Source organism: Heliangelus exortis, chromosome 15 (genome assembly GCF_036169615.1).
Source record: "Heliangelus exortis chromosome 15, bHelExo1.hap1, whole genome shotgun sequence".
Lineage (NCBI taxonomy): Eukaryota > Metazoa > Chordata > Aves > Apodiformes > Trochilidae > Heliangelus > Heliangelus exortis.
Genome location: NC_092436.1, coordinates 14,420,716 through 14,440,371, shown reverse-complemented (window position 1 = coordinate 14,440,371; position 19,656 = coordinate 14,420,716).

The window sequence follows — 19,656 nt, the reverse complement described above, 5'->3', positions numbered from 1 at the left end:
TTCAAATAAGTTTCAAACCTTAAGGCAGTTTGGAGACAAAGCAATTATGTGTGCTTAAAAATATTTATCAAGTCAAAGAAGTACTTCACTTCCATTTTGTCACAAAACAGAGCAGAAAAGCCCACACCACCATGCACTGCAGGCAGTTTTTTCACTTACTAGTGTGTCCATTCCTGCATAAAGTATACTTTGAATTGTGTCCATGCCTGTTCTGTCCCTCATGCTTTGGTCAGATTTGCCTGCACCAACTGGGGTACAGTAAATCTCTCCAGATACAGAAGAGAGTGGATGATGTGCCAGGTAATTTGTTACCTGAGATGTATCCTGGAGTTAAGGTGACACCTGGGGTGAGGTTCAGCACTCACAGTGTTTGGGCTTCCATAGGAAGCTGGAAGCATTGCTGCTGATTGGGTGAATTGGGAAGGCTTGGACTTGCCTCCTGGGATGGCTCTACAATAGCTGTGGTACAGAGAAAGGCTGCAATCCCTGGAGGTAAAAGCAGGCTGCTCAAAAAGTGTGTTTTACAGGCTGGCACTCAGCTTCTGCTTTCCTTCCTGAAATCCTTGGGAGGCTTTTTGCAGGGTTGCAAAGCAGAGGCTTTGTGCTGCCTTGCTGAGTGCTTCCAGTCTGGGCTTTCAACATGTGCTGACACTCTGTGCTTCTCTGCTCCTGGGTTTCCTGTCTTAAATTCAGTGTACAGCTAAATGTACAGTACAGAAGTAGATTTTAAATGCATCCCAGACTCTCCAGAAGAGCAGTTTCATTTGATTACAACATGCTGCAAATGAGATGAGCTGAGACCCCAAGAACACTTGGAGCCTTTCTTTCTGCCTCACCATTTCTCTCCTGAAGTATTTGAAGGTTCTCATAAGATGCTGGATTGCTGCTACCTCAGCAGTGAATCCTAACTCTAAAAAAGGACCTCAGAATGGGGCATCTGTGGTTTGGGTTTTGGGGTTTTTTTTTTGGTTTGGTTTGGTCTGGTTTTCCCTACATCTATTTACTCTGGAATAAAGGCAGCATTGTATCTGCTCAGCAGATGTGAACTTCCCTGTTACTCACTGGCTCTCATTCTTAATCTTTAATTTCCTAGGCTGAAGCTATGGAAAGTGAACCTTTGTCTTGAGAATGTCTGAAGGTTTTCATCACCATACATTTTTTCCAATTATTCCAAGATGCTAAAAGCCCTTTGGTACTAGAGACAAGACCTTTGTAAAATTGTGTTTCTCTCCAGACGCCCATGGATGCCCAGCCCCCACTCAGCCTTCTCTGCAGATGACTCTCTGCCTCTCTCTGCCCAGTTTCTCTCTCACAGAGCAGTGTTTAACACTATCAGGAGGTTTCAGTGGCTGGTGGGTGGCTGAGTCTAAGGAAAACAGTTTTCCTGCACAATGCAAGAACAGAGGGCTACTTTTTATATTTTGTTTACTTAGTAGCATAGAAAGTCAAAATCCTGTCAAGCCCCCACGGAGCTGCAGCTTGTGAGCTTGTCTGGTTGGTTTGTCTACCTTACAACTGTCAGTGTGTTTGTTGTTTCAAAGAAAAGGCTCTAAATGCAGAAAGAAAACCATGCACTGGACCTGCTCAGTGTACAAGCACTCTTAGTAGCTACCAGTTTCTCTGCATTATCTACTTCAGGAATCTCTTTTTCTAGTAGAAATTTTTGGTTACCATGACTGCTGCAGCTGTCCTTCAGGAGAGTCTCTAACAATGAAAAATGCAGGTGGAAAACTGCAGTGCAGAAAAGTCATTTGACCAGGAAAATTTCTCATATCCTTCCACGGGCAAAGAATGCTGAATGTGAGTTGGTATTTCAGAATTCGAGTTAAATTCAGATCACGATGGCTGAGGAATACAGAATATTGTTTTCAGGGGAAGATGGGTTGCAGCTCAGATGGTGTCTCTAGCAGATGAATAGGCAGGACCTTCAAGGTTGTTTATAAGTTTTTTTTAAGTATTTGTAGCCGTACTTTATCATTAAAGAAAAGTCTGAATGGATCTAGGGCCATCTTTATGTGCTCTGGACTTTCCTTTCCATTGTACTGGATGGAACAAGATTGATTGCCAAGAGCTCCTGTTCTGTTTGTGGGAAAAAATGGGAAACTTTGAAAGGTGAAAGATTGGAAAAAAAAGTAAAATTGATATACTGCTGCCAGTGCCATTATTAGGAAATGCATGCAGAGTTGCTTCATTTAAATCACTTTTCTCTAAGGGGAATCACTATAAGAAACAGCCCAAAACCTTTGTATAAACCATTTGGAACAGCTGCCTGGTCCCAGCAGAGCACAGTGATGCTCTCCTCTATTTCCAGAGTTGTACTGGGCTCCCATTTGCTCTCTCTGCAACACCCACTGGGAGAAGGGAATTTGAAAGTAACTCAGTCCTGCGTAGGATTGAAGGTTCCAGTTTCAGTCTATTTAAATGCATATTCCAAGTTTTTTCAGTACTGTGAATTGGATTTATCAACATGAAACTAAATTTGAGAACATCAACCCCTGATGTGGAACTGGAACTCTTATTTTCTTCCCTGCCTCAATTCTGACCAGAAGGCCCCTGGGCTTTGTGTTCTTTCCTAGTAAGTTCCCAGTGCAAACTTAAAAAGACTGTAACAAAAATTAAGAGATTCCCTTGACTTGACTCCCTAGCAGCACCCTAACTTTGAACATATTGGTATCCACAGCTCCAGTTTCAAACCCTAAAAAAAAGTGGCTTTATCTGATATTTTTATTACATGTTTTTAAACTCCATGCAATGAGAGAGGTGGTGATTTGGTGGTTCTGCACTGCTTTGCTGATTCAAGTTCAGATTATAACAGACAGCTAACCCTTATTTCTCATCTGTAACTCCAGCCTATAAATTATAAACATTCTGGCTCAATCATTATATTATTATTCTTTTATAGCTCCCAATTTACAACTCTGCCTGTCCTTGAGCTGGTTCTTTGAATTTGTTACAGTCTTCTGAGGGAGGATTCCACTTCTTAGCTCGGAGAAAATCCAGTCTCATTCTGGTGTCTTCAATTTTTCACAAGACCTAAGTGTTCCTCATTGATTATGTACTGAGGATTAATTACACTGTCACTTAATGTATTTCCATGCTTGGACGATGTATTGGCTCACTTATTCTAGCGTGGTCAGCATTTTTCCCTGGTATGGGCCATGTTAGTTTTATTAATTGCTGGAGGAGCAACATGGAATGAATGGAAGTAATTAGTTAGCAAAGCTGTGTTTATTCCCTCAGTAAATCTCTGGATATCATTTGCTTTTGCTACTTGGAGGTCTGGGATGCTCACATCTTCTGCCCTGAAGGCATCAGAGAAAAATGGTCATTGCATGAAAGAGCAATATTCTCTGATGGGCTTTTTTACACAGGCCAATTCAGTGTCCAGAGAAATGAGATATTAGATAGATCTCCTTTTTCAAATACATGACAAAAGAAGTGTGATCAAATATGGGAAATGTGTGATATGGATCCTTACTTTTATTAGGAGGAAATGTCTATCCATTCATCTTGCAGAACTTTAAAGACAGACTAGTGGGTGTTAAATACATAATCCAAAATGTTTCTTTAAGAAGTTCAGAAAGAGAAACTAAGATTTAAAACAGTGAAGAACTAGGAATTTTGGTATACTATAGGCTAATTCAGAGCCTAACCATCCACCCCTCCAAGAAATCCCCACAGCAGCTAAAACAGACAGAGGTCTGAGGAGGTGTTCTCTACAAAACTTTTAATCTTTGGAGGGAGCATCATGGTCATTGTTCTTGCTTCTCCAGAGTCTGTTTAGGATTAGCCCCCAGGTTGTTAGGAGAATGCTAGAAAGCCAGTGACAGAAAAGATTTGTGCTGGGCTGTCAGGTCTGTTCCCCAGCACAGTATCTCCCTGCATAAGCATCTTACTATTTATACAATATACACCTTCTGTGAAAATGGGTCCTGCTCGTGGTGTGAAGTGTGGGGGAAGCACTGAGATGAAATGTCACTGAGATAGTGCCTGACACTGTGATACATTGCCACCTAAAATTACTCAGGCAACTGAGAGCCAGCTGGGCTCTGGGCTGAACAGCAAGGTCAAGTCTGAACATTTGTCCCTCTCAGTCCTTCCAGCAGGTCCCCCTTCTGGACCTCTGGACTTGGGAGCTGGCAGGAAAGGGAGAAGTATGTACATGAGGAGTGTGAAGATGTGAGTGAATACTCCAGAAATGTGGTCAGAAGGCCATTGTGTTAACTTGGTAATAAACAAAGATTGTGGAGAGGTCAAAGCTGGAGGTCAGAAGAGAGGCACAGCTTTGCTCATATTGCAAAAGGCAGAAAATCCATCACTAAGGGTTTTTTTCCCTCATTTGGGTATGTAATAGTTGGGTGCTGTGGCAGATGGTTTTCGTGTGCTTAAATCCATTGTAGCCATAAATCCCAGGCTAACAGAATCCCTAATCCTCCTTGGTTTACGTAGTAAACGTTGAAGTTATTAGTGTGAGAGAAGAAAGCACTCCTCATTACAAAAATAATCCTAAAAGCTTCCAGGTCTTTGACATGCAGAAGCAGATAGAATTTGAGCATTAATCTTCGACTTCTTTATACAGGTCTAAGGCAGTATTTTTACAGATTTTATTGTTTTCTCAGGGTGATGCTGGTTGTGTTAGGCATTTGAATGCTACAGGTGTAGTGTTCCACACAGCATCCCCATCAGTTAAGAAAAAAAAATGCTGGACTCAGTTAAACACTGTTGTGGGTGGGAGTGGAAGGTCTTGGGGTAGCTTGAACTATAAGCAACAAAGATATCAGGAAAAGATTATTTTAATTCTGATTTATAAAAATGGGACTTAAAAATTCAATGGAAAGGGTAACTCATTACTAACTGTGTAGGAATTTGGGTGATTTACATGGGGACTGGAGAAAATTATTTTTACAGGGACTGATTGAGTCAGGATAGGGTTGAAGTTATTTGCACAAGGATCAGGAAAAAGAATAAGGAAGACCCTCCCATTAAGTCACAAGGTTTGGGGTAGACCCCTTGGCTTTTTAAACTCCTCAGACAGGGGTCTGGTTGGCTGAATCCACTCTTAGTCCCAGACTTGGTAACTGGTTTAGGTGTAGGGTGTAGGGGGTTCAGTGTAGTGCTTTGAGACAGAATTATGGGGCTGTTGTGATTTGGAATGGCAGCAATTTGAGGTTGATTGTCACTGCTATAATGAATCCCAATTCATTGATGATGACTGATGAGTTTCTAACAATAATCAATAATCAACAATTTGTTATGGACATGTGCAGTGGTTCCATTAAGCATTTAACAAAGTGTGGAACTAAATTACTGTCATACACAGAGATAGAGAGGTTAACCTCTGCTAAATTTTGATAGCAATTGATGGTTGAACAGCATGAAAAGAAGTTGCAATGTATGTACCATGGATTCATCTGTGAGATCAAATTATAGTAAATTGTTATAATTTGATCTATTTGCCACATAAATGAGAAATAGCAGACTACTTATTCTTTCTCATCAGAAAGACCTGCAAAAGGAAGAGGGGCAATCAGGAGTAAAAAAGGGAAACCCAGATAGGCTGCATACCTTAGAAGTTGGGGAGAAAGGTGAGACCAGGCAGAGGGGATAGATCTTTGTGCAGGAAAAGCAAAAGAGAACCACAGGATGACATCTGTAGCATTCTGAAAGCTCGTTCCACACAGCAGGATTAACTCTGCAGTTCACTGAACAAGAGCCATGCACTGACTGCATGACAAAGGCTGTGGTTATTCACTTTCTTGTATTTTTTATTTTCTTTTTCTCTCTTTTTTAAAATTCTTTTTTAGTACCTCGTCCCCTTTTCTGGCTCACATAGTTTGAGTTCTTCTGCGTGTGCTAAGGGATTTTTAAGGAGGATTGCAATCTGGGTTTGTGTCAGATGGAGCTAATTACCTTACAGGGTGTAATAGCAACACAAGAGCATCAGTGAAGTGAAAAACAAAAAAAGAGCAGAATATACAATTGTTTTCTAAAAGAGTTTCTTTTCTTGAGGGAAAAATCTGCACATTTAGCATCTGTGACAGGGGAGATGTTGGGCTGTGTAAGTGAATTACCAGTAGCTCTGTGTACATGTGTGTATGGAACAGGAGGAACTCTCAGTGACATTAAGCAATTTTCTTACTGCAAGGAGAGACTGGAAAAGGAACTGAACTGCAAAGCTGCATTTCCCTCTCTCTCAAAATCCTAACTTAGGCTGATAAATGAAACATGATGTAAAGCAGAAATACTATATAGACTCCTATGGAAGTGTTTATTATACTGCACAAAGCTTTCATTTTTCTTCATGCCAGGTTCTAGATGGAAACTTAAAGTATGCTGAAAGAAAACTGTAGAAGATCTAAGTCATGTCACCATTACTGATATGTTTAGATAGTTTATTTGTGCACAACAAAGGACATTGTGGCAATAACAGGTAATGGCTCCCAGCAACAGAACTCTCTTACTCTAAAATCAGTGTGTTATTTACAATCCTTCTCTCAACTCATTGGTAATAGTACTGCTACCTGGTTTTCAATCTGCTTTTCAGGTTTCACTTAAGTAGCATCAGAAAATTAGGCCTTATGATGTGGCACAAATTAAATTCTCAGTTTTGTCAGCTAATTTTTCACAGGCAAGGGAAGGCTTTGTACCTTTGTACCCCTCCCTTATTGGGTCAGGAATAGTCCTTGACAGAACTCTTAGCTGAAGCCAGGTGTAATCCAGGTGTTATCAGCCAACAGCTGAGTCTGGACCTTGCACATGTGCCATTCCTCAGCTTGCAAAGACAATAACACAGTTTGTTTGATGTCTGAGTTGAATGGCAGGAACTAGAGCACAGGAATCCCTGGTACAGGCTGGGGAAGGCAGCAAAGAGTTGGGGTCTCTGGTGCCCAGGGAAGAACAAATTCCTGAGGAGATTTCCAACGAGGAACCTGGTACTGAGCCTTTCTATTACCTTGCCTCTTACTGATGCCCTCAGACTACAGATAGCAGTAGAATCCTGACTGTAGTACTGAATATCCCTTTGTAATCACAGGGGATGAAGCAGCCAAAAAAGGGGTCTAATTTTAGAAGAAACGTGGAACATAAGGAAAAGAATTGAAGAAGGAGCTGTATCCAGGTGGTTTATCAGTCCTGGGATCAAACCCTTTCAAACACAGCTGAAGGGTTGTGGACAACCACAAGAAGAATTCCATCCACAAATGGAATTTCTGTGGAGCAAAGCATGAGAGTGTGCACTGCAGATTCAAGTACATCAACAGCATTTGCATATTATTTATATATAGAAATAAAATAGAGCATATGCATTCACTTGAGTTACTTTATCTTCTGTTCTTTCTCAAGAAGAACATAATCAGAATTTTCTTTTATTCCTTGGAATAACTTGCACAGCTCACAGACCAAAACTTTTAGCAAAAGCCTTGATCATTACAGAAATAGGAAAATGCTGTTATCACCAAAACAGAAAGCAGTTGCATACAAAAATATTTTGATTCTGACTGTACTGAGCATCCTATGGCATAGAACATGGGCCTTGGCTGTAATGTTCTTGGCATTGCACAGCTTTCTTTGGCCAAGGGTTATTTTTCCTCTCCTCTATGGGTGTTTATAAGTAAATTTACAATGTATGTTACTAAACCAGTGAGAATTTTAACTGAGTTCTAGAATAAAAATTATGAAAGACAAGTCCTTAGTCTATAGCAGAAGTACATGCAGGCAAAGCTGTCATGATACCCAATTACTGTATTCCTATTGCCATACTGAAGAAATGTTTTCTGATACTTCTAGAAAGGCCACTTGATAAAAGCTACAGTATTTTGGTGTGGGTCAGCAATCATCATTAACTATTTGAATACCTAGTAAATATTTTAATATGTGTGTCAAATAGAATGAAGTCTTGTTTTTAGCATATATTTTCTTGCAGGGAAAATTGAAGAGATGCTCTTTGCCTTCCTCCATTCTGCTGTCAAAGTTTGACAGCAGCAATACTTTCACAATTTAAATGCTAAAAATGTAAATAATATATGTGTTGCCTACATCTGTGGCAGGTATTTGACAAGGTGGCATCCTATGAATGAAGTACTTCAACTATTTTTGCTGAGAGAAGAGAGGCATTCCATAGGCTGTATACCCAGCTGTAGAGAAAACTGTGAAATCTTGACTCTAAGTTGATTGAAAAACTATCATTGGCTGCACTGAATGCATTCTTTAACTCAGGTATTCCTGAGATGCACAGAAACATTCCTCCTCTATCATGGAATAAAAAATGTCTTACAGCATTGAGTCTCAGCACTTAAATCCATCTTATGCCATAACTTTTCTCTTTTCCTTTTTTTTCTTTTTCAAAAGAGTCCTTTCTAAATTGCAGCTTTCATTCATTGTAATCTTAGTTCTTCCAGGGGAAACTCCACTATTTTTAACACTGCTCTTTCAACAAATAAGTGACTCTTCAATTAAATGAGCTCATATAATTACCATGCTGTTTTACTTTAGCTGAAATAGGCAATTTTAGGTGTTCTACAAATGTATTTTGTGCAGGTTTTGTCATGGCAATATGTGGGTGCAGCAATGTGCAGGGATTTTTGATCAATGTGTGGATCCAATCAGAACAAAGTGCAAAGATCTCCACGCCATACAAACTTCTTTACAGGTAAATGTGACAAAACAGCAGTGCTCAGAGCCAGCCTGTGGATGAGTTACAGCTCAAACCAGGCAGACAGCACTCAGCCAAAAGACAGAACTCTGCCTTGATTCATGTGCTTGTTCACTTGTAATAAAGAAGTTAGGAGAATAATAAAAGTTGGACTAAAAGGTCAGTTTTTTCTGATCAGTGCTCAAAAGCCAAACCTAGATCAGCTTGAAATATCTGTGATTTTTCAAATTTGCTGTCCCTAGCTCCTTGAGAAGCAGTGATTTGTACATGGACCCCAGCACAGCAACAGATTGGGCTGTGTGGGTTGGTTCCCTGGTGGGCAATAATTCCATTCAAATGACCATTAATTCAGAAAATGAAAGAATAGACAGGAAATTCTGAGAGATTCCTTTAATTTAAAAAATAGCAATCAACACATTGCCCTGACAAGCAAAAGGGCAGAGCCCAGGCAGAGGAAGCCAGACCTCTCTCTGAGCTTTCCAATGGAAATGCCACTTTTTCCAGTTTTCAGTGTTCATGTGCCAGCTGGAGAATCTAAGCTACCAAAACCAGAACCCTACCTCAAACATACAAAACCAACAAACAAATTGTTGCACTTTGGCTTTCAAATTACTCCATTATTTTCCCGTTAAAGTTGAGCTTTTGGCTTTCCTGCCAAATGCCTGATAGTAAGAAGCTCTTGCTCAAAGTTTCTTGCTCTTGGGAAAAAAAATCATTTCAGAGGGTTCTCTGCTCCAGGCTGTGGTCAGCAGCAAGCACAGAACTGGGGGGGGCTGGGATGTTAGGGACTGGCTCTTGCTGAAAAGGACAGATTTACCCCCTTAGTGTTCATTAATTAGAAATGACAATTGGTGAAATTGCTAAAATGCAGCCCAAGAGCTGCATTTGTTGCAAAATTACATTGAGCAACTCAGGAGAAAGTTACTCTCTTAATTTTCTTATCCCCAGCTTTTATAGAGTGCCAAAACAAAACAGGGGCAGGCTTCTTCAAGATTTGATTTCCATGTTTGTTTTCTTGCTTATTGTTATTTTATCTCATTGTTTTGTAGATGGAGAGAAAAACTGCAAAAGTATGAATAATGATTTCAGCAATAGAATGAGTAATAAAAACAAAGAAACCCATTCTTTTCGTAGTTGAAATTAAATTACTAGTAAAGCAAATGAAAAGTCTTTTATAATTAAAAGAAAAAAATACTATTTTTTCCTCAGCAAATTTGCAGTCTTTTTTGCAATCTTCTTTGCTATATTACATTTCATATGCACGTAAAAAGCAGTTGAAGAAAATTATTTGGTTTACACAATTGTGAAAGATTACAAAGTGTCATAATGGAAGTCACTCATGCAGGTTAACTTCATCTGTCCTCTACTTTGGTGTTTGTGCAACCCTTAATTGCATCACAAATTGGATTATAATGCATTAATGATAAATCAGAATTGTACAATGCCATCCTATTTCCACTGCCTTTTCCCATGCAGTCTCATAGTGTTCTTGACAACCCAGAGCAGTAATAGTTAAAGCAATAGTTATTTGCAGTGCTGTAGGTTTTAAATTACAGCAGTTTCATTTCTGGTGTCTGAAAGAAGGGATCTAAAGTCAAACTTAGATAATTTTTTGCAAAACACCCTGTGTACCCACCCTGAAGTTTGAACCTGGTCTTACTCTCTTCATGGCTGTGCAGATGTGCTTCAAACATTTACCAGAGTTTGGGACTTGAAGAGTTTTAATTTAGTTAAAGGCTAACATTGCTCTTTAATTTCTTATTTTTTAAGCAGTGGCACTGAGCAGCCCCCATATTTTGTGTCCATTCTCGTGTGGCAGAGCTGTAGCAGGGTGGTATTGCTGGGTCTGGGTGTGTGGCAGTGGCTGTGCCTGTGTGTAGGTTTATTCTTAAAAAATTCTGTCTACTCTGAATGGCTGAAAGATCCTGTGACACTTTCCCTAAGAGCAGTTCTCTGCTGTTCTCCACACTGCCTGGCACACTTACCATGCTTTTAAGGAGCAGTTTGGGGGTTTGGGATTACTGCTAGCACTATCTGTAATCCACAAAATAACAGCAGTATTAGTATTTTCCCCCTCGTTTGTATTTGATTGCCATTTCTGGGTTTCACCTGATAAATGGCTTCCACACTTAGCAAGATAAATCCCTACAAATGTGTTGCCATCTTGTCTTGGAAACGTGGGGAGCTTTGTCATCCCAAGGATAAATTCTGCACTTGAAAAGGGAGCATCCCAATCACGTTTGACCTGTTCTAAGGATCAAGGCAGTGGTGTCTGCAGTTACTCTGAGATCCAACAATTCAAACCAATCTGGTTTTAAAGACAAATCATGCATAAACTCAGGCTAAGTAGCTGTCTTCTGTGACTCTGATTCATGCTGTGCTGACAAACCCTCATAAAAGCAGATAAGCTGTATCAAGAACTAATTAAGAGCAGAGTGTTTTATGCCTCCTTTGCATGAAATTAAATAAAGGCATTCTGGGAAGAACTAAAGCAACAAAATCCAGCAGATTTTTTTCTTTTTCAGACACAGGGTTTAAACCATGTCTCACATTTTTCTGAAGCTTCAGTTGCTGTATCTATCTGGGGGATGTGAATGCCAAATACGAGCCACAGGCAGCAGGAAAAAAAATTCTTATTTCACCAACTATTTTGGTCTTATTAATTCAGGTTGGGACGATTTAGGAAATTAAACCTCAATTATTCCTTATTGAATGAAGTCTGAAGTTCTTGGCTTCCCTTGGTATCATGCTTATTTCACTTTATTGATTTTTCAGTAGAGAATTCTTGTTCCTTCTTTGGGAAAGAACATAGTAGTTGATTGATTAATCAGGTGCTTGAGCTTTGCAAAGCAACAAAAAGAGAGTGGAAAATGACTTTATATTAACTTCCTTTTTGACACCTCTACTGATTTAGACTTTGCCCTGAGGATATATGTCCTAGCACTCCTGCATCTTGTTTGCTGGGATTTTAGAACTGCAGTATGGTACCTGAAATGAAAATGTTAACAGTGCCAGTAGAGACACTGATTTGATCAAATTGAATTTGTACTTGATTAACACCAGAAAAAGTACCTGCCATCTGTGCATTCCTAGCAATATCAGCACAGGCACTGGGAGAATGTTGTCAGAGGATGTTGGAAGTGTGGATAAAAGTCTGTGTTAAAAATTAACTTTGATCCCAACCGAACCTCTGTCTGATCAGCTTCATGCTCTGCACTGCATGAGAGGACATCTTCATCTGAAAAGTTAAAATACTAACAGTGGCTTTACCTTTTCTGAATCTTAAAACTTAAAGATCCTGAAAGACTTCCCAAACCTTGGGCTTAACAATACCCTCTGATTTTAATGTTGTGCCTACTTACACAGGAAAGTCAATGGAAATTAACTGAGTATTGCTTGGATGGCTTTATATTCACTGTTAGGTTTAAAGAAAGTTAAATTACCTTCCATATAGACAGAAAGATTTGTGTTTGGTTTTCCCTGTGTTTTGCTTTTAAAAATATTTTCTAACTTGAAATTACACCTGAAGCAAATATTTGCAATCTGCCAGGATCTTTTAAGAAATACCACTGTCTTTTTGCTAATTTTTACACTTTTGTTCTTTATGTAAAACCACTCCAGTGTGCCCTACAGATTCAAGCCAAGGAATCAGAGGTCTCAGAGTAGTCTGGCTGCACTCCCAGCAGAGAAATAGGAGGTGGTAGCAGTTCTGAGACAGCACATTGGAACTGCAGACACCTGTAGCTTCAGCACACTGAGAACAGGAGAACTCAGAACACTGAGAACCACTTGGAAAGGGTAATTCAGTTGGAAATTCTGTGTTGAAAAGCATTAATTGACAACTATTAGGTTTCAGTGAGATTCATTAGGTTGGGAAGTCAAAGCATCTGAATCACTCCAGCCTGAAGAACCTTTGTTGAAGATGTATTTCTAGGGAGTCTAATTCTTAATTGACATTCAGATTAAGTACTTGCTTTATAATTGTTCATTCCTTGATGTTTGAATCCCTGCTTTTTATAGAAAATCAAACATTGAAATCTTGTATTCTCACCAGAAGCTCCATAAAACTGTCCATTACACAAAACTGTCCATTAAGGGCAGCTTTCTAAATACTTCTTTTCAAATTGTTTTGCTGATCTGTTGTGAGCCATTGATATGAAGATGAGTTCCTCTCCTGGGTCTCTCATTACTAAAGTTTCCATGGACACTTTCCTTAAAGCTTTGAGGCACTTTTTCCAGATGGGCAGTTGAAATTCAAATACAAATGTGTGCACCACTGAAAACTGATTAGTCATATAATTTGATTGGTGTTTTTCTTGTTCTATGACTGGTAGGACCGTTCACAGAAAGCTGTATTTAAATGATCTCATCCTGAGATTAAAATGTATTTTCCCTGAACATTTGTGCCTGTAAACTGAATGCTCATGAGAAGTGACTCTAAATGGGCTCTTCAGATGTGCAATTCAAATGTGGATAGGTCTAATTCAGTTGAACTTTTAAACCAGTATTCTTTTTATTTTATTTTGTTTGGATTTTATCTCCTCTCCTCTCCTCTCCTCTCCTCTCCTCTCCTCTCCTCTCCTCTCCTCTCCTCTCCTCTCCTCTCCTCCTCTCTTTTTTTTCTTTTCTCTCTACTTACTCCATTTCAATAGAACCTGATAAGTAGTAGTAAATTTAAATTCCAGAGCCTGATGTGTTCCTAGTGCATGTGTGTAAAGCCAGTGGGAATGTTCTGTGGCAGCTGCAGAGAAACTGGAAGTAAAACAATCCAATGAGCAGAAATGCAGAAAAAGAGCTGATTATTACTTAATCTTTAATTATCTTCACAAAATCTTGTGGATTACCTGACTGGGTCAACATGTCATTTGTTAAATATCTGACTCCTGGAGAAGGGCAGTGTGTGGCATGATGATGTTCTGTGCATTTCTGGACAGGTCTAAGGAATGATACAGTGGTTGTCTTCCTGTCTTCCATTGCAGAGGGAAAAATGCTGATGGCCTTTTGGCAAATTGCATTCTTCTGAAATACAACTGAAATTGGCTTTTGAAATTTAAGACTGATTTCTATTAGTTATACAAATGGAAATGTGTCCATTTTTTTCTATAAATGTCAATAACACAAAGCTGTGCAGGTGGAAATCACCTTTGCTAAGGTATCTTTGCTGCAGAAGTTGTGTTCTAGTCTGGCTACAGTTGCTTTGGCAATCACCAAACAAAATTCTAATGTGCTTATGTGTTGAGATGAAGAAGGAAAGACTGTGTTCCAGGTTTAAATTTCTTTCTCACAACCAAATTAATAGTAATAGAGACATATTAGAGAATTTTCCACAATACTATTGTAATTTTTTTTCATAATTAAATGCTTTATTTCAGCCATCTCATTTTATGACTGGGTTAATTGATGAGTCCCCAGACAAGGTGTCAGTAGTGTTACTGCTCCCACAGAAATTACCTGTTTTTTATCTTGCAGGTGCACATATGGACATTAGTGGGGCCATTTTTCATGGCATGTATTTATTACATTTTTTAGTATATCTTCCACAATCCATACAATCTCTAACACACACACACACACACACACACACAATCCTTTTCACTTTCGTAGCCTATATTTTTATGAGAGGTTTTACACGTGTAAAAATAGTCCTACTGCTTGCATTGTTCCCAAACTCCAAATGCCAAGCACTGAGCTTTGAGCACAGATGCTGTTTTCAGTAAGATAGTGCTTGTCTGTTCTTTGAATGTCATGGCAGATGTTTTACCTCCAGGTTAATATCTGACTTGCTTTAAATTCATGTGGGAAATCTGAAAGTTCCATTTCCTATCTCAAAAATCAATAGAAACTTAATCAGAGCTGCTAAAAACAAGTCCCAGCTCTTTTGTAACAGAGAAAGTAAACAAGATACAAAATTAAAAGTGACAGAATATTTTACATGAAGTACATGAAGTGCACCACCAACTAAGCTTCTGCTCTGTAAGGCTTCTGTCTTTCAAGTTGAGGTTTGACTAGAGAAAGCTCCATCTGTTTTGTTCCTATACCAGGGCCCTATTGTTCATTTAACATACATCCCAATTTTCAGTATCATGTAAACACTTATTTTTACAGACATTAGTTTTACATTGAACAGCTTGGATGGTGACCTGAAAGTTTTTCTTTGTCAGGATCTGGGTGTTTAAGACAGAGTCCTCTGCTGTGATTTTTCTTTCCCTGCATTGTGATTCCAGATCCTGGATGCTTTGTTTGGTCCCCTTGTCCCAACAGGTTTTGTGCTTGGGCTTCATACAGATGAAGTTTTGGCTTGCTTTCTGGCCTAAACTGATTTATTTATTCCCAGTTGCTACTTCTGTCTTCTTTGATCTGGACATTGCTATGCTGGAAGTGGTGTTTGATGTTGTTTGCCCCAAGTCTGAGAAGACACTGGGAGCCTAGAAGCTAATGTTGAAGGCAAAGGGAGATTGAAACCACAGAGTTGAGTCTTATTATCTGCCCCAGCTGAGTGATGGTTGGACATGGTGCATTCTGTACCTCAGTTGAGTCTGGAAATAAGGACTATTCTGGCTACTAAGATTGCATGGGTAAATAATCAAATTGGAGGAAATAGTGTAAATTATGGAAGAATTAAAGAAAAGAAAAAAAAAAGAAAAAAAAATATGCCCGTCAGCATCTTATTTACACCATCCTTTGTCCTTGTTTTTAGAACTTCAAAGAGTGCAGGTATATTTTGAGAGGGGCTGTAGCTGTTTTTGAAGTGACCAAGCAGTTGTAAGACTGCCAAGTGACATTTCTGGGCAGCTGAGCACACACAATTTAAAACGTGTTTATTAATCTATGTGAAAAGTAGTTTAGTGGTTGGCAGCCAATAGAGAGCAAACAAGGCTGGCCAGGGCATAGAAATAAAATCATGAGTAAGATGCTTACTACAGATAGCTACAAAATGTGTATAGTACTCATAGGCCTAGCTATTTTTGGTCACATTTCTTCAGCAGAAAAATCTGTTTTCAGCTTGTGGACTGTACAAGCAGAGCAAAACAAAAAGGAAGGAGAGGAGAGAGATGAGACCTGTATCAGGCTTTCTGCATTTGATTGGCTAATTATTTTCTGATTTGAGTTGATGGCAATTGTTTGAAATCACTGCCACTGTATAACTCAGATGTAATCTTTGTTCTTCTGATGGAATTTCTTTGTGAAGACTACAGCCAGGTGGTGGCAGAGAGTGGAAGAAGCACTGTTCTCATCACAGTGCTTTATTCTGCTGCTTGTATCACAAGATTTTTTTATTTGTCTGCTTTGACCTTCTGAAATTCCTCTTTACCTCCTAGTTTGATTTCTGAAGAAAAGAGAGCACCTGTGGTGAGCCTGTACTAAATCTCATATTGCTGCCTCACCTGGGAAAGACATCTTAGTTTTCCTTGGCCAGTGGAAGTGAGGAAAAGGGAAGCCTATCAGAGGTATCTCACAGGAAAGAGAGGGAAAAGAGGCCCATGGGCACTGGGAAGGTGATGTGCAAACCAGGAGTAACAGGCAGGGCTGGAAGGGTTGGATTGTGGCTGATTTAAAAACCACGTGGTAAGCAGAGCAAACCCTTGGCATCTTTGCATCTCAGGGAAACCTTGTGCTGAGTGGTAACTTAGGGCAGAGCTAGAGGAAAGCCCATGCAGTGGAAGGACCCGCAGAAAATGAGGTTTGAGGTGATGCAGGTGTCCTGCCTGCTCCCCAGAGGCTTCATGGGGAGCCAGCAAGGCAAGAAGGCATCCCAGGACTTCTCTCCACTTGCTTCATGAAAATTTCAGCTTTTCTAACTAAACATCCTAACTAAAGTTCTAGTGTTGATGCTTCCATGGTAGGAGGACCCTGCAGGAGCTATTTCAAACAGATCTGCTTCAATAGGGCTCTATATGAGGGTTGGGAGTGGAGAGTGAGGCGTGGGGAGCAGAAACAGAGAAATGACCCAGGAGGCTGTGCCCCAGTTGAGTTGCAGCAGCATCTGTAGGATCACTGCCTCTGTTTCAGTGAAGGGCATGGAGATGGCTACAAGGCTGTAAAGATTTACTTACTGGAGTGCATGCTTTAAACCATTTGTATGATTAAGAGAAAAAAATGGACTTAATTTCTGTCAGATAAAAAATTCTGAAGGAACCAGCCAAGAAAGAGCTCAGTTTGTCAAGTGGATTTTGTTTTAAAAATAGACACATTGTCATTGCTATCTTTTTTTCTTAAAAACCTCAGAAATTTTAATGAGTATATGAATTAGTAGAGTGAAAAAAGCTGTTAACATTTTTGTCTTACGACTTAATTTGAGAAGTTCTTTTGCTTTCTTTAAATATAAGAAAACAGCATGAATATGTTAATTAATAAATTCAATAGCGATCTAGAAGTAAGGAGTTAGACTGCTTTTTTCTTTAGTAACTCTTTGAAGCTCATTAGATGTTTCTTGGAACACAAACACATAGGAAAGAAGTACAGAGAAATCTTCTTTAGATGAGCTTGTGAAGAAACCTCCTGTCTTAAGAGACATTGGTATTCTCCAATGGATTGAGTATGCTGCTCTTAGAAAATGACATTAATTAAACAAGTGAATTTGTTTACTCCTTTGAGCAAATACTTGAGACAGTTCTCTTTGGGTCCAAAAGCTGAGTGAAATGTTGACTTTTAGATCAGTGGCTGAACTAAAAAATCCTTCTCAGTACGTACGTATTAGTCCAAGACTTTGTATTTGCTTTATGAATTTTTTTTTTTGCATTGCTCAAAGGGGGCTTGAAATTACTCATATGGAGATAATTTTCTTGACTGACTGAAACTTTATTTTTCTTCCTTTTGGTTTTAAAACTAAATAAATTTAATCTTGCAAAAGGTTTCACAGCCAAGCTTCAAAACATTAATTTTGAAATATATTTCCAAATACAACGCTTTTATTTCCTGTTCCCTCTCTGGAAGGGAAGTATTTCTGGATTCAGCATGGACTTCAGAGTCTGCATCAAGTTTAGACTTCTTTTTTTTTTTTTTTTTTTTTGTGCACGACTAACCATTAACCAAAAAAATCAGCCTCGTTGGTTCTGTGCCTAAGGACTTTTTCTTGAGCAGAATGTCAGGGTAGTTGTCTTCTTCCTCTCTCTGTGACTCCTGCCAACCAATGAATCAGGTCTAGGCCATAATATGGCTGTGATAATGTAATGATGGTGTCGTTTTTATGTGTCTTTTCGTTGCCTTTATCATTTTCTGGGATCAAGTCTGACTGTACCCATTCAGTCTCTAAAGAATTTCTCCTTCCTGCATCTCAGTCTCAGTGGATTCCAACACCTGGATTCAGTGGGGCCCTCGAGTGACCCCAGTCATCCCCATCCTCTCTGATAACCACTAGGGCCAACATTTCAGTCTCTAACAGATGCTGAAAATAGTCCTTTGCTGCAGCCATAGTTGGGTTGTTATGCTGTTTCCAGCCCATCTCCATGTTGCATCAACAGGAGGAGCCATTCTGTTACTGGCTCTATTCCCATCTGGAAAATCCCATCTTTTGAAAACATACTTTTGTTGCAAAAGTGCAAGGCCAGCCCCTGACACCAATTGTGACAGTGAAAGCTTTTAGAGAGTCTCTGTGCATTGTTCAGACCTCTTCTGCTAGCAATTACTGGTAAAGTGAATTATTTCATTATTTCACTGTGGTTATGAATGTGAAACATTTGGAAGCCTCTGATGTTAAAAGCTCCTTTGGGTCATTCCAGACACTTGGGGCACCTTGAACTCACTGCTCTTTAAGTACACACAAAAGAAAGGAAGGCTCCCTGCAGGCTCTGTCGTCCTTGTCTGCTGCCTGTGAAATAGGAGGAAGGTTTGCAGGTTTGCCTCTTGATGAAGAGGGGCTGAGAGCCTGAAATTACCATGGGCTAGATGGGAAAACTATATTGGAAGCATTAACACTGTAGCAGCTGCCTCCCTTCTGTCCACTCAGAGCCTCGATGGGGTTTGGTGTCTTTGTGTAATCCCTCACAGATATTTATCACCAGTAGAAAATGTTGAAATGAAATGTTTCAGAGCAGGCTGACAAGATTTCCATTTATGAAGAGAAGATTGGCTGCAATTCAGTGTTGCCCCAAACCTACTGTGGTGGTACAAACCCCTCTCAGAGAGGTGAATAGGGCTGAGGACAAATCTGAATCTTGTTTGGCTCAACTTTGGTACCTGAGAAAAATGGAAATAACTGGGAGAAACCTGTAAGCTACTGTGTAGCAGTCCCAAGTTAGACTGTGCAAGGAACACAAGAAAAAGAGGTAAAAAATGGGAATTTAGGGGGGAACTAAAGCTGTCCTTCACTCTGCAGCAGATGACATACCAGTCAAATACAACAGTGCTGTTTCCAAACTCTCTTCTGTCATTCTCTGCCCCATCCCCTTAAGGAACTTTTTATCATTAAGGAAGAAATAATAATAAAAAAAAATACAAATAAAATAATTCTCAAATGTATTTTATAATATTCACGTGTCAAGTGAGTTCTGACTCCTCAACTTAGGAACAAAAGGCTGGGAACTGCTTGTCATTTCATTTTAACTTGAAGAAAGTCCCTCTTAAATGTCCTGAGGGTTTTTTTGCCAAACAAATGAAGGTTTTTTGAACCTTACTCTTCAGTTGTTTGAATTCACTTCTTCATTGCAAGGCTGTGTGTAGCTTTAATAAGGTTTTTGCTTATTTGCCCAGTTTGTGCTCTTACATGTCAATATTGTTTCCTTTTGCTTGTGTACACTGGTCCTCTCTGTTGTACTTCTGATATCTTTTCATTGAGGTTTTACCTTTCTGCACTACACATTTCTTGTACAGCACAGATTCTCTTCCCTGGCTGTTACTCTAATAGTTGTCAAGTCTATGTGAGGATAAAGTTTTCCTGATGGGGTATTGGTGGTCAGAACCATGGATTAGTTCAGATGACATCCCATGTGTATCTTGCTCTATCCCACTGGAAATAACTTTTAAAATGAAATTTCTTATCACAGTAACCTTGCAATTAGCTATAACAC